We start from the raw sequence: 16,770 nt of genomic DNA on the forward strand, positions 1-16,770 counted from the left end.
AAATACTTGTAACAATTATAATAAAATTTACTTAATTTAACCCTTTTATTTATTATTGTAGAGGACTCCCTTTGCATCATGAGCAAGGACTAGGAATGCACAACATAGATCACGAGAAGAGCGTGAATGAACTATTGAGGGGGGGCATGAATTTGATGACATGGATGTTCCTCTTTGAGATTATAGGCGTCATTCTAATAAAACCTCAAAGAAGAAGAAAAAATGATTATTATATAACGTGAAAGTTAATTGATAATGACTATTTTTTATGTCTACATGGACTTATTTATGTGCTAATGAATGTTCATGAATTATATAATATATTAATGAACATTGATCATTATTGTGTGTTAATGAATGTTAATGAATCGTATTTGTTAATGAATGTATGAGATTTCATAATTAATTAATGCTACATTTTATTAATGGATGAAATAATGAATGAATGACATTAAATGTTAAAGGGGAATTTATATTGATTTTAGGAGATAGGGGGGGCAAATGAGATTCCACCTTCACATGGTTGGCCCTAATTAGTAGAGAATACTAAAGTATTCTTGAAACAATGTGAAGCTCAAATGTACCTAAACACTTGCCATTGATTATTATAGGCACACAAAGATTACAAAGGACATCTTTTGGTTCATATTATTCATTCTAAGAAACAAAAAAATGTGATTCCAATAATCTTTAATATTTTTTCACTATGTAATGATTATGTCTATATTAATATGACAGGGCTCATCAGTGAAGGTTGGAGAACAATGAGGGGGAATAAATAGGACACAAAGAGAACCTCGTCATGGCTTACAATCAAAATTGGGTGGTTTTCAAGTGAAAGCCTAAGTGAAATCATAAGAAGGTAGAGCTCCAATCTCTTTAACTTATCAAGATAATGGTATTTTAGAATGAACACACCAATTGGTCCAAAACATTTCTACGATTTTCTCTATTGTCTTAATATTTCTTGGTAGTTATTTTCTCAAATAGAAAATTCTATATTTCATAATCAAATATATATCATACTACTTAGAAAGAGATTTATAGAGATGTAAAGATTGGTGAATTTAACATTAGATGATTAAAATAACTTGGATCAAAATCAACATCAATGCCCCAAACCTTAAATACTAAAATCTATTTATTGAAACTTCAAGTACACATCAAAGATGCAAACCTAGTGGTATATAATTATTGAATATATTCACTAACATGCAGATCTGAATTTATTTGTAGAAATCCAAATCATTTGGTTCTATATATGATTATAATGGTTGATAAGTGACTACCATTTGTTCTTTTGATTGGCTTAGTTTGTTTCCCATTTCAGTATCTGGGGTTTTTTTCTTAGTTACATATGCTTATACTTCTACTTTCATTAGCCTAAAATAATTTGGACATACATTTGAGGGAGATATATTGGATTTAAGATATGTAGGTCTTTGTCTTTTTTTACTAAGTGTATTATTAGGAATTCTTTGGGAACATGGTTTCCATTGTTAATGTTATGTTGATGTAATATGTCTTGATTTAGGTTGATAAATACCCAAATATATGTACCATATAGAATATGTTACATACTCACCATGATATTTTAGTTGTCTTTACTATATAATATTGAATAGATAATTTGATACCTTAAGAAGTCACTAGAATTTGAATCATTAGGACCTTAAATAGCAGCTTGAAGATGTGAAGGTATCTCCATAGAGCTTTTACATTCCATGAAGATGTCAAAAAAATTATCCATCCTTGTTGGAACTTTATTAGTATAGAGAATTGATCAGATTCAATTCTTGAAAAAGAACCAATGTTGAAAGGATGTCATTCTGAAAGTGATATACAAATGAAGGTTCAAAATTGTGACACTCATAGAGTTGTACTCCAGACCTTCATGTATAGTAGTTGCTTAGTCAAAGAGTGTCTTGGCTCATTTGTATTGTATTTACTTAACTAGTGTTTCCATAGATGGTTGTTTGAAATTGAATGCTAAAACTTGGTTACAATATGTTGAAACCAAATAACCTTAGTATTCCCATTTAGGAGCCCCTAATGCTTGGTCTTACTAGTGGCACTCATAGCCTAATACATAGTCAACATAAAGCATAGGACTTGAACCAAGTGATATGTGATACCTTGAAGTATATTAGTGATCATGAGATTCAGTCACCTAATTTTTTAACTAAAATAACATGATTGAATTACATGTGTATGAACCTAAACCACTTTCATGAGCATCCCACACAATCTCATGGATCATCATCTATAACTCAATAAATTTTATAGATCAAATTAATGTCTTTTTTCATTATCAAGATTTCTCTCTCATTGCTATCTATCTCTCTCATTTCATTGAGTGTACGTATATTTCTATGATTTAATTTGGGTGATGCATTTTAGTCTTTGATAGATTCATCATCTTCTTGAAGGTCACATTTGAGACACCAAGCTCATCTACAACACAAATAGGTCTATATTGTTACTCTTCAATCCTCCTACAATGGGAAGAATGTGATAGTCACAAGAGTCATCTGCTCTCTATTCTATAAATTAAAAATTATAGTAAAAAATGTGAACACATGTTCATATTTTTTGTTTCCATTTTTAACTTACATAAGAGAGAGAATAACTCTTGTCACTATCAAATTCTTCCCATTGCAAGGAGGATTGAAGACTAATGGTAGAGAGCGATTTGTGTCGTAGACAATCTTGGTGTCTTGAAGCTGATCTTTGAGAAGGCAACAACCCTATCAAAGAACATGCATTGATTATCACAATTATGATAGAAATTGGGATAAAGCACCATCAAAACATCTATTTATATGACACCAACCTTTTGCAAAGTTGTGACACAAAACTATGGAATTTATGAGATCTTTGTCAATGTGTTGTCATATAAATGTCACTTAGTGTTATTTTTGACAACAAAGTGTCACACTCATGTGACACATAGTTATCATACATACAACATTCTCATCATACATGTGTCATAGATTATTGTTGTCCAATTCTTGTTGCAACACTTTAGTGTCATAAAATTTTGACACCTACTCATCACACTATTACATTGTGATGAACTTTGCATCATTCCATATGCCTACCAAACATGGGATTTGTGACAACACTGTCTATCACAATCAGGATAGCATTACAACACTTTTAGTTTCTATGGCCAATGGAACAAAGTGGATTTGACACTTTCTACTATTGATAGTGCGATGGTTTCATATCACTATTGTGATGGTTTTTCGTAGAAAGTGGACCTCAAATGTAGTAGAGCACCTTATATATTAACACGGTAGAATCTATTTCGACAATGTTCAAAGATAAGTTGGAAGTCCCTCCCTTTTTACTATGCCTCCATATTTTGGGAGAAACTTACACAATTGTTTGATAGATTTTGGTTCTAGCTGCAATGCCATGTCCCTCTCAATTTCTCAAAGGCTAGGCATAATACCATATCCCACAAATAGAGTGGTGATACAACTGGATAAAATGTAAGCCAAGGTAATTACCATATTGAAATATATTCACATATAACTCATGATAGACCCAGGAATCCAAGCTGTAATCACCATAGATGTGGTGGACATCCCTTATAGGTACAAGTGTTGTTGAAAAGATGATGGACTAAGTGTCTAAGAGGATGGTTCTCAACTAATTTCACCCAACTATGTTTTCCTTGGAAGGGATTGAATAGCCAAATCAAGATCGATGTGGATCCTAAGCTAAAGATAATGGTGACTAGATATAACATCCCCCACGAGGATCTTTTCACCAATTTGACCTAGTACATACTTGGCATTTGATCTATAGGAAATATTTGAGGGCACCCCTATATAGGGAGTAAAAAAGTTTTCAATAAGTTATGATACATTCAAACAATTTATGGACAGCATGATTTCCAACTTGCCATACCTTGGAGGATATGTTAGACCTTTAATTCAAGAAGTTCAAGATTTGGTATTCACTCCTCCTGTCACTAGTGTGGAATTTTCTTCTATTCCTTTACCTAGAATTCCTACATACACTCCTACTATAGTGGTTACATCTCTTTCATCTCTCCTGTGAGTGTTCCACCGATGTCTTTACCTACCTCACTTCCTTCTTACCACAGTATTCCTTATACATATTCCAACCTTCTTCCAGCTATGGTTCTAAGTGTTCCTCTAGTTGTGTCTTCCATTCTGACCACTTCCTACACTCTTCCTAACTGTGTCCTTCCTAATCTAGTTCCTAATCCTCCTAATCCTTATCCTATCCTTCCTAATCTAATTCCTAATATTCATATTCCCAATTCTCCATATTTTATTCCTAGTTCTTCCCACACTTATGATGAGGCTCAAACTATGGTTTATGATGCATATGTGCAAGAATTATTTAAATTACCTTCCCCTTCTTATCCAATCCATAATGATATTAAGGGAAGAGAAAAGAAATTTCCCCTTTGAGATTTCTTCATAATTTCACTCCTCATTCTTCTATAAAATAGATCTTTTCTCCTCTTGTCTCTAGACTCGAGAGCAAGAGGTGTATTTTCATCTAGTCTCTTAGGATCCATTAAGCTTTTAACATATATTATGCCTTGAGCCTAACTAGTATTCTTTCTGTCCTATCTCTCTATGGTTTTGTATTATGTTTATAATCATCCATAGATTCTATTCAATATATCTTTTCTAAAACCTTTTTTATTGCGAATGTGTCCCTTGTCTTCATCCCTGGGGGGAAAGTTTCTTCCTTCTTTCTCTTTGTCTAGGGATCTTCATTCCTTAGCTTAGTGGCATTTGTTTATCTTGCAACATTATTTCATTATAATGACTTTGATGTTTTGACTATGGATATTCTTTTTTTATGAGAGATTGTTGTCCTAGGACATCACCTCTTCTTTATTTTGTAAATTATGTTCTTTATAAACTCTTACCCTTACTTTGATGTTAGAGTTGTTTCCCTCTATCAAATATTCCTCTTCCTCTTGTTCCTAGGGGGCTTGATGATTGAATCTTTTTTCCCACTTGGCTTATCTTTGAAAGATGATATTTTATCTAAGGCACTCCTCTATGGTGGGGGCCTTGTTGATAAGATATCTTTCTCTTTGAGGATCCTTTTTTCATAAGTGACGTATCCTTTTCATGACTATCTATGCTCTTGGATGTAGGGATCAATACCCTTTGCTAAGAACATAGTGTACATTGTTGTTAATAGGATACCTCCTAATGTTGTGAAGTAGGTATCCTCTTTCTCTTCCTTATTCTATCTAGTAGATAACCATGATAAGGAGGGGATCATATATAGGGTCTCCCTTGTACTATAGTTCTTTATTTATATGCTAAATCCTCTGAAGGTAACACATATAAGTTACTAAATCCTGAAGAGACACACATTTTTTAATTTTTCAATATACTAAATCCATGGAAGGTAACACACAAAAGTTGCTAAATCTTGAAGGGATACACATTTTATATTCATAGTGATATAAGAAGGTAGATCTATGAATATTGCAGAAGCCGTCAAAAGATGCATTATAATTTCAAAGCACATTTTTTGGGTGAACTATCAAGTTTTTTTACCTGTTGAGCTCTCCCTCCTTTGTGATTCACAATAAGGTGAGCATCCTACTAGATGAGATAATCTCTCTCTCTCTCTCTCTCTCTCTCTCTCTCTCTCTCTCTCTCTCTCTCTCTCTCCCCTTTTCATGACAGTAGGATTGGATCATGAAGATATGTTATTTATAGTGTTTCTCTTATCTTTCTTATGTAATCATTTAGGCTTTTACGATAGCTTTTCAAATATGATATTAGTATACGAAGCATTTCTTAGCAAAGTTTATGTAGACACCCAAAAATTGGCAAAGACCTAAATTACGCAATTCTAATCAATCAATGCAAATCAAGGAGAAAATCAGAAGAAACACACCAGACTTTCAAATCAAAAATCACATCAGGTATTTAATTATCTATCAAATCAACAAGACCTAAACCAACTTCAAAAGAGGAGAAAAATAATTCAAATTCATAAAATGAAATTCAAAAAGGGAGAAAGAAAAAGATGAAGTGTTGAAGATAAACAAGACATTTATTAAATCAATAAAGTCATTTATCCTCACAAAAATGAAAATCTCCCTTTTTCATTTAAAAGAATAAGAAATATCCTCATTTATCCTCAAAACCAAGTCTATTGGACTCTTCATCCTAGTCTCTTATGAGATATTCTCAGTTTAACTTTCATCTACCAATCAAAGGTGAAAATCTTGATTCTTACCCCAACCCCTTCTGAAATCCTATAAATAGGAGGGAAATCCAAGAGCTAAAGGACCCAAGTTTTAGGCATCTGCACTATAGGTACACTCTGAGTTATCATTTCAACATTATCATTCTAGCAAATTCATAGCATTTTAGCATTGTTTTTATGTCATTTAGCATCATTTATTACATGTTATCTCATTGTATGTCTATTTTCATAGCATTCTAAGAGTTGTTGTCCTTATATAATCTACATTATAGTCATATATCTTGCATGCATTCTTGTAGATCTACATTCTAAGCATACTTCCATTCTTGAGCTGTCACTGAGATGTTGGTCTAAGAGCTTTCTTAGAAGTTGTAGTTAGGGAAACATGAGATGCTCATAGAATTTACATTTTAATAATGATTTCTTGGGTTTAGTGTAGTTCCTTGTCAGTCTATCTGCATTCTACATTAAAGTTTCATGAATACATGTTTATACCATATACAGTTTCCTTTACTAGTTAATTTGGATTTTTTTAAGTTCTAACCCCTCTTTTTATGTCTTTTAGCTTTATTTTTCTTTTTCTTTTTTTTCACACCCTCGTGCATGTATGTTGAGTTAGGATACTTAGCTTGGGGGCTTGTGTCCTTAACTAAGTGTTATTCTATCTTGTTGCAAATCCATTTAGATTTTTCTTCTCCTTTATCATGTTCGATTTCCATACTCTTGCTAAAGTGGGGGCTTAATGTATCATCTTAAAATGGAAGCACTTCCATGTTTAGAACATTTAGCCCTTCTTGGGGGTGTTTTGGGCCTTCATCAAGTTCTCACCTATTTTATGCCCCCTTCTCATCTTATGTGCCTATTTAGGGCTCTATTTGGGCCTCCTCGGGCACTATTTTTCCATTATGGCTCATTTTCACCTCAAACTTGACCTAGGTCAAGGACAACCATGACCTAGGTCAAAGGTGACCTCAACTTTGACCCAGGTCTCCCTTTCATTAGAAATTTTTTCGAATGCAAGGAGAGGTTCAAAAGTTATTTTTCTTGATTCTAAGTCAATTGTTTTGGGCTTCAAAATGGTAAACCCTTAAATTGCATTTAATCTAGGTCTATTTCTAAGGGTTAGGACTTAATTGAAATTTAATTCTCCTATGTTGGCCTTTCTAGAATTTTGTGCCCTAGACTAGTATAAAATGAAGCCTTTCTTTCTCATTTTTTAAAAAAGATAGAAACAAGGAGATATCCACTTTTCATGATCAAGATTTCCCCCAAGCAAATTCAAGCGATCACCTATTCAAGCATTCAAGTTCTTCATTAAAGATCAAGGATTCAAGAATTCAAGCCTTTGAATGGATTTGGTTCAAGCATTCAACATTCATCATTCAAATCCTTGATCTATCAATTATGGTGGTGCAATCTTCCTTCAAGATCCTTTGTTCATCTTCAAGATCTATTCATTCTTCCCTCAAGGTATATTTTAAGCATACAATCATGGAGGTTTTGATTTGTATTTATGGTTTTGATTTATGTTATTGAGACCAAGATTTCATATCAATATACTTGTTTACATTTCAAATACTATTGCATATCTATTGAATATCATAGCTTCATTGTTAGATCTACTTCTACTACTTGCTAGCATTCTCTATTCCAATTCCATTATTAAGGTTGATTCCAAACCAAGATTTGACCAAGGCAAACCCTTCATCCAAACAAAAAAACTTTTTCTTGCAGATATAGGTGCGGGACAGTGAATATCAATGCAGATTTGAGTACCCTTTTCAACAAACTTTTAGGATCCATGAACATAATTTCCATTAGACACTAGTATATTTGGACCCAATTTTTGACCAATTTTGGTCAAAATTTTGACCCAAGTTTGTTGCTTTTTTTCTCATCAAAATTTTGACCAAATTTTAGGTTGGTCAAAATTTTGAAGAATACATTCGTTGAAATGTTAAAACAAAAACATTTTGACAAATGTATTTATTGAAATTTTGACCAACTTTCAATTTGGTCAAAATTTCGACGAAAAAATAGCAACAAACTTGGGTCAAAATTTTGACCAAAATTGATCAAAAATTGGGTCCAAATTTACTAATGAGAGCAGCACAAGTCAAGGTGAAAAATAAAAGGGTCAAGGTCAACCTGACTCAAAAAAGAAAAAAATTTATAGGTTTTGTAGATCTCACAGTTTTGATTTAGGACCATGAAAATCAACAGTTTTTTAGACTGTTTGATAGGGTTTCCAAAAGGTTCTTTTTTGGAGGTAAGTAATTTCATCTCTTCATTTCAATATTAGCATTTTCATAGTTACATTCCATCTCATTACAATTCAAATGTATGCATAAGAATATGGGTTTAGGGTCTCTTTTATGTGGATTATTTTAAACCCTATTCAGTCATATTTCTACACCTTATAGGGAGATAAACTTTACTTTCTTGGCTAAACAAAGTTCATTTCCATCTAGCAAGTTTCTTACTATTAAATTTGTAGGATTGTTGCAAATGTATTAAGTACTGCCAGAGTTTTTGGTATGTATTTTTCAAATGCAACTTTCTCTCCCATTTATATTAAGCATAGGACATGAATAGACATGTCCCTTCATGGGACATGTCTATTTGATAATCAGATACTTAATATTAATCATAATATATTCATTTATTCATTTACATATGTATGCATATATACATATATAATTATTATATTAATTTCTCTAAAATAATAATAAACTTACATATATAAATTATATATAATATATGATGAACACACATATATAAAGGATAAAGATATTTGAATTGACCAAAAATTTAACACTCCCTCTTAGTCAAGAAGGATAAATACATGTTGATAATCAAAGGTAAAGGATGATCAATATTTTGAATAACCCAAAGAAGATCAATAAGGTGACATCTAAGCTCTTAGTTATTAAAATACCTAGTATGCATTTATACAAACAACCCAAAGATAATCAAAATTATGATATCTAAGCTCTTAGTTGTTAGTCTCACAAAATGCATACTTAACTCATACCCAATATGCATCTATACAAACAACTCAAAGATACAATTTAATGACATCTAAGCACTCTGTTGTAAGTCTCACAGGATGCATATTCTCATGATTTAAATACAACACTTACTCAAAATGTATAACATGGAGTTTAACCAACTAAAACAGTCACACATCAATACTCCCTCTTAGCTAGGGAGAATAAACACAAGATATATATTATGCCATTAGTAATATTAGGAATGGCGGGTTTCTAAGGATATCTTTGATCAGAAGATATCCATCATATTGATATCACAAATCTTGGTCTCTCAGAATATCAATATTCAATATATATGAAGTACTTATAAGGTTTTGATATCACATCTGATATCAAGAGTATTAGCCTCTTAGAATATCAATGATATTCACCAAGTACTTAAATGGTTTAATCTCATGATATAAGCTATTGTAAGATCATCACCTTACAATAAGTTCTACAAATACAAGTTTCATCATTTGGAAGTTGTCAACTCCTCATGATGTACACAAGGAGTATGCCCATTAAAATCACATAGTCACAAGATATAATCATGAATCACAATCCTCTTGACTGGTATGACTTAATGAGGGTAAAAGCAAAAACCTATGCCACTCTCTTGTAAAGGAAAAGGCTAACAAAAGTATAATTGTTCACATTGAATGACATAAAATTGGTATTATTATTTTGAATTTGAAAATGAAGTAAACTAATGAACTATGTAGAAATGGACGAAGTTTAGGATTATAAATGTTAATAATTATTTGGAATAAGAATTGATATATTTTCTTAATTCTTTTAGATAATTTTTTAGCTGCTGAAAAATGCTCAAAATTAGGGGTCTAGTTCCCACCACAAAACTATATATAGCTAAAAAAAAAAAATCAGCTTTAGACCTATATTTTCTCTTTTATAATGATTCAAATTTCAACTTACCTGAAATCAATAATTTTTCATCTCCCACCACATTTTTCAAAACAAATCTATTCTAACCAGGAGAAAATTATACATTCTAGAACAAGACTCTCTCCTCTAGAATGTCATATAATTTTATTTTATTTTGACATGATTTACTATTTATTTCATTCTCAAAATCAACAATTTTTTGAGTGTTAAAACACGTGGTTATAAATTTTTTTAATTATCATATACTATAACTAGCTAAAACACTATAAACTCTATATGAGAATAGTCTCAACTCTGAGCTTTGCAAAATGGTGTTTATATGTTATTAAAAAGATATTAGAAAAAATAGTAAGAGTTATTGAAATAGCACTTTTTTGAAATAATTTTATTTCTCTAGTAATTGGATACGAACTAATATAAAACATGCATTAATAGACATTTCCAATTCAAAAAATGTGAGACCAAATATAACTTAGCTAGAATGAATTTATCTATAAATCATATGTTTGAAAAATTTTGATTTTTGGATAGGAATACTCAAATTTGGTCATTCTAATAAGTTAGTGTAAAAGGTGACACAACTTTGTACTTTTACCCATGATCATTTGAGAATACATCTCAACATGGTTTACTTCCTCTAGATCACCAAATTTTGAATCATATCCTCTATATGCTCCCTCTCTTTCAAGATTGTATCTAATGAAATGCTAGGCTCCCTCTGAACATCAATCTTCAGAGCTTCTTGCCTTAGACAAAGTGTCAAACTCCCTCTAAATCTAATATCAATCTTTCATTTTCTTGCAATAACATTCTCGGAGGAAAAGATCAAGGCACATAACTCTTATAGTGTGCATTAAAACAAAATGAGAGAGACTACAATTATACTCAAGGATAATAACTTGTACTACATATTAATATAAGATTATTCCAATATAATATAGATCAAGTAAATATCTAATTTAAAATATATATACTTTGAGCATATATGCATATATGTACTTTAATCTATATTTCCAAAATTATTATTTCCTTATTAATGTCATGTATAATAATAACAAATTTCAAATGTATACTCACTAATCTTTATAATGAAATAGATAAATACTTGCCATTAATATTACTTTATATATTGTTAACATTTATTCTCCTATACCTCATTATATTTTGCATCATTCATAATTTATCTTAATATCATCTTTACTAATCCATAAAAATATATAGGTTCTATTTTGTATTATTTTATTTACTAAATTATAAGCCTTTAATAAACCTTACCTCCACTTACCACGATTTGTGGTGATTTCCTTCTATTTGTTGAAGTGGTGCATTAGACGCCTTTTGTTATTTGTCCCATGTTATGCGCTAGAGTCCCGGTCCAATTCCAAATCTTGCAGCATGTGCACATATGAATGTAATCATATTTTCCCATTTTTTTAATTTAAAATAATTACAATGTTGTGATTGTTAATTCAACCATCTCTCGCTTCTTATAGTTCAAAATTTCATCACTCTTCAAATGATGTTCAGTTGAGCCAAACTTGTACAAGCACTCTTTTATTTCTTCCATAAATTTCATTTCTTTCATCATCATAGAGAAAAGAAGTGATGTGTTGAAGAGGACTATTGGCGCCAATCATAGCAAAGTATGAATCTCCAAGAACAATTGTTTCTGATGCAAAAAAAAAAAGTACATAACTGATTTATCTTCCCACTGTGAATATCAACCATTTGCAAGCATTCATTATATTTCTTGAAGAAAATATTGCCATGAAGCAGCTCAATAACCTCTAACTTTCTGTTGGGCATTAATGGGTGATAGAAATATTTCAAGATAGTTCCATCTTCTAGAGATATGATCTTCAAAGTGATGCATATTACTGCAACATCTCTCTCGGATATGGAGTACAAGAATGTATTCTTCTTTGAATTAAACACCTTGTGAATATAATCTTGAGGATAAAATGTAATAATTTTCTCGTTGATATCACTAAATATCAGGAAACCAAAGGAAGTGATGTCATGGCTAGGAGATAAAGCTTTTGGTTAAGCTCTTCTGATGTATTCAATTCAAATTTTTCTACACTTCATTGTCAACTCATCTATAAAATTAGATAATATAGCCACTAGAGAATTATTCTCTTTGTTATAGTACAATCTCTTAAATAGTTCATGTAAACCTAAATTCAAGTAGCAAATCTTTTTATTTGTATCTCTATCAACGAAAGCACAAACGCATAATGTTGCCAAAGAAAATATTATACTACCAACCTTAACAACCTGTACAAACTTGGATGGTTGATTTGTATCAAACTCTTTCTGCAACTAAAAATTTTGGAATTTGATTTGAGCATCGTCATTTCTCAAGGCCAACCTTTTACTAATCTTACAACTATAAAGTATGTCATTAATGTTGTAAACTTTTGAGAAATGTACGCGCGCGCGCGCGCGCACACACACACACATAATGTAAATATGCATAGGCAATGAATTTGATATTGATCTTACTTCATTGTGGTTCTGATACCATGTTAAATTTGTAGGATTGTTGCAAATGTATTAAGCACTGCTAGATTTTGTGGTCTAAATTTTTCAAATACAACTTCCTTTCACATTTATATTGAGCATAGGACATGAATAAACATGTCCCTTCATAGGACATTATTTGATAATCAAATACATAATATTAATCATAATATATTTATTTATTTATTTATCTATGTATGCATATATATATATATATATATATATATATATATTTATTTATTTATTTATTTATTTATTTATTTATTTATTATATTAATTTCTCTAAAATAATAATAAACTTACATATATAAATTATATCTAATATATGAGGAAGACATACATAAAGGATAAAGGCATCTAAATTTACTATAAATTGTTAATATGTGGTGTCTGATTATGAAAGTGTTATACACTGTTCATAATTCTTTGAGCTTTGGGATTTTTTTTTTTGACTTGTCAAGGCTTTTTGAGTTGAATCATCAACTATTTTCCAAGGTTGACTTGTCAAGTGTTTTTAGGTTGACTTGTTAAGACAAAATAATTTGGCCCTAATTTTGTAAGCGAAAAAATAGCTTATATAAAATGGCATAGGGTTAGGGATTTCATAATGTATGATGAGATAGTATCTTCTTGTGATGGTATTGAGTTGTAATGGATTACATATTGTAATCAAGCTATAATCTATGGATAATAAGAATATTGGACTCATTGTTGGTGGATGTTACCTAGTGATTAGGTGAACCACGTTAAATCTTTATGTCTTGTGTTATCTTTTGTGTGCTTTATAATTTTTTGACATCTAATATATTTGCATGCAATTATTATTTGTCTCTCTAATCATAACATCAACGAGTTCTAGAATGATTCTAGCAACTCCGTGCAAAGAGGAAAACCCAGATAGGTAGATGGAAAGGAATCAATCTCACAACCAAGGTTATTAGATATCATTCTTCATCTCTCCTTTGGAATATTGATGAAGGAAATAGAACTCTTTTCCCAACTAATGAGATGAACCAAAACATGTCTATAGATAATTAGAGTATCCTTCATCTTTCTAGCTTCTTGAATAGTCTAGCTACCCATCACAACTCTATCACCAAAAAATTGTTGATGGGAGCACACCAGGTTAGATTATGAATGGAACATCCCCTAAATAGATCCTTTCAAAACAAAAAAATGCACATATCTTCCAAGGCTTTAACCATTATAGTAAAAATAATAAAATAAATGGGATCTCTTTGTTTATGGCCTTTGGATGATATGAAGAAGTGGAATGGAGATCCATTAAAAATAACTAGAGACATCGTAGACATTAGCTACCAAATAGGTTGGAGTACTTGATTTTCAAACCCAAATGCCTATAGGATTTTAAATAAGAAAACCCAATCCAAAATATCATAAGCATTGGATAAATCTAGTTTAATAAGGAAGTCATGTTTATTGGAGACCTTCAAAGATTGGATATTCTAATGAATATTAATAATAGAATCAAGGATTTGTTTGCTTGGAATAAATTCATTTTGTTTAGTCAAATAATTGAGGGTAAGATGACCAAAATCCTTGATGTCAAAACATTAGGAATGATTTTATAAAAAGAGTTGTAAATTCTTATGGATCATAAGAAATCCATATAATCTTCTCTAGGAGATTTTGGAATCAAAACTAAAAAAGTAGAGTTGGGCTACTTCAATATTTTTCTCTCTCTAGAGAACTCTTTGATAATATTAATGATATTCATTCCACAATATGCAAAAAAATCCCAAAAAACAAACCATGGAAAATTCATCCAAGTCAATATCTTTGTTACCATCAAAACAAACAAACAAATGGATTCTTGATCTCCTCCTTGTAGGGAATGACAGCAAGAAATTTGGTGTTTTCTTCATCCAAGACGATGAGGATATCATATAACAAGTTATTTTGATCTTCAATATTCAATTTTGGATCAACAAAGAGGAGGGGGAGGAAAGAAACAAATGGATTACCCCCATATTTCCTCATCCTTCTTCCACTTCACACCATCAATGGATATGTGTAGATCTTGTTAGTTGCCTTATGTTTGAGATCTATCATGTGAAAGAACCTAGTGTTTTAATTCTCCACAACAAGCCAAAGCACTGAAGATATTTTCTTCCAAAAAACCTCCTCCTTCATAATGATATCATGATATGTAACTAATACCTCATTTTCTATAGTCAAATAAGAAGATTTGAATAGTATCTTGGATATCTTTGAGTGTTGTTCATATAATAGCCTTTGAAGCAAATACATCTCCAAACACCTTTTTATTCCTTTGTTTTACACTATCTTTAATAAATATTAGTGTCTTTCCACTAATATAATCCACCAATTCTTGATGGTTTTCTCTAGATTACAGTGTGAAAGCCACATTTTTTCAAACCTAAAGGAAAGTTTTTCTTTCCTTTAATAACATCAGCAACAAAAGTAATGGAAAAATAGTTTGATCCAACTTAGGAGAGAGTTGTAAGGGAACAGAAGAAATTAACCAACCAGTCATTAGAGTTAAGGGTGTGATCTAGGAAAACTTGAATTAGCTCATTGTTGGTCCTATTATTTGAATTATAGAAAGAACCTTGAAGGTCAACATCATGCAATGGATGACTATTGATGATCTCCATGAGATCTAGACTACTCTCTATTTGAATTTGAGATCCACCCAAAAAGATGTGTCTTGAAGAGGCATATTAAAATCTCCCATAATCATCCAACTATCTTCAAAAAAAGTTATTATGCAAGAAGCCAACCTTCTCACTCCAAGATTGTATTCTTTGCCCTTTGGAATTTAGTGAATAGATGGTGGATAGGACCCAGGTAAATTCATCCCTGATATGATGAAATATGACCAAGACTATAATTTCTTTAGTAGTCAAATGTATGTAATTTTTGTGATTTAAGTTTTAGAAGATTGTAGTCCCTTAAGAAGCTCCCTCTGAACTACTACCAATAACTACACAATTTTTAAACACTTTTATATTTTATACCTTTTCCTTTGGCATTTTAGTCTCCTAGATCAAAACAATGTCAGGTTTATGATATATTATTATATTCCAAACAATATTTTTTGATCCTTTTTTCACTTGGGGAAAAAACCTCCTAGGTGGTTTTTCAATTACCATCAACTATATTATTTTCAATTACCACTCTAAGGGATAGCACTAGCCTACAAGGTCCAACCAACTTTCTTATTGGTTTCCTTTTTCCCACTATTGTAAAGGAATCATGTCCATCTGTCATAATCACAGTATACTTATGGTTTTCCTTTCTATCCTTAAGACAAACTTCTAACCCATGTTCATCAACCCATTTCAAATTCTAAATTCATTATTGAGTGAAGAGGGGTATCATCTTCTAGGATGGTGGATATAATAAAATCCACTAACCTTTGAGTAAAATATTTCATTGATGAAATCTAACCTATCACAAGCTCCCTATTAATAATTTTTTTGTTAGATAAGGAACCAACATCCTTACTTCTGATTTTTCTCTTTGGAATTTTCCCCACTTCAAAAAGCATAGCAAGATCCAACTCTGACAAGGGCCCTTGAAATCCTCTTTATTATCTTTTCTTCTAGTGTTTTGCATTTCTAGGTGAGGTTCCATTCCATTGGTACTAACTTGATTCTTATTTTCCTCCGTCTCATTCCTATCTAGGATTTTCTTGGGATTTTGGAAGATCAATCTCTTATTTTTGGACCGAAAGGGCCACCTCATGAATGAACTCATCTCTTTCCTCTTGAATATTGTTAGATTCCTCTCTCCATACCTTATTCATGTCAAAATTATTCTAAACCTTCACCTTATTATCGTGTAAAGGACACTTCTTTTCCCAATGCCATAATTTTGTACTACACTAGCTAAGCCCATTTGCTCAACTTAAAACTCCACAGAAGAGGGATGATTCATATCTTGACCCACACACAGAAGTTCTAGCATATATCAATTTTGTCTTGGTTGCATTCATAAGTTCAATCAATAATAGCTCTCCAAAAGAGCTAGTCAATCCCTTTAAAACATCTGTGTACCACTATTCTAGCAAAAAACTTGGAAGACGCACCTACCC

Source organism: Cupressus sempervirens, chromosome 11 (assembly GCF_028749045.1).
Source record: "Cupressus sempervirens isolate cs-2001-9-10 chromosome 11, ASM2874904v1, whole genome shotgun sequence".
NCBI lineage: Eukaryota > Viridiplantae > Streptophyta > Pinopsida > Cupressales > Cupressaceae > Cupressus > Cupressus sempervirens.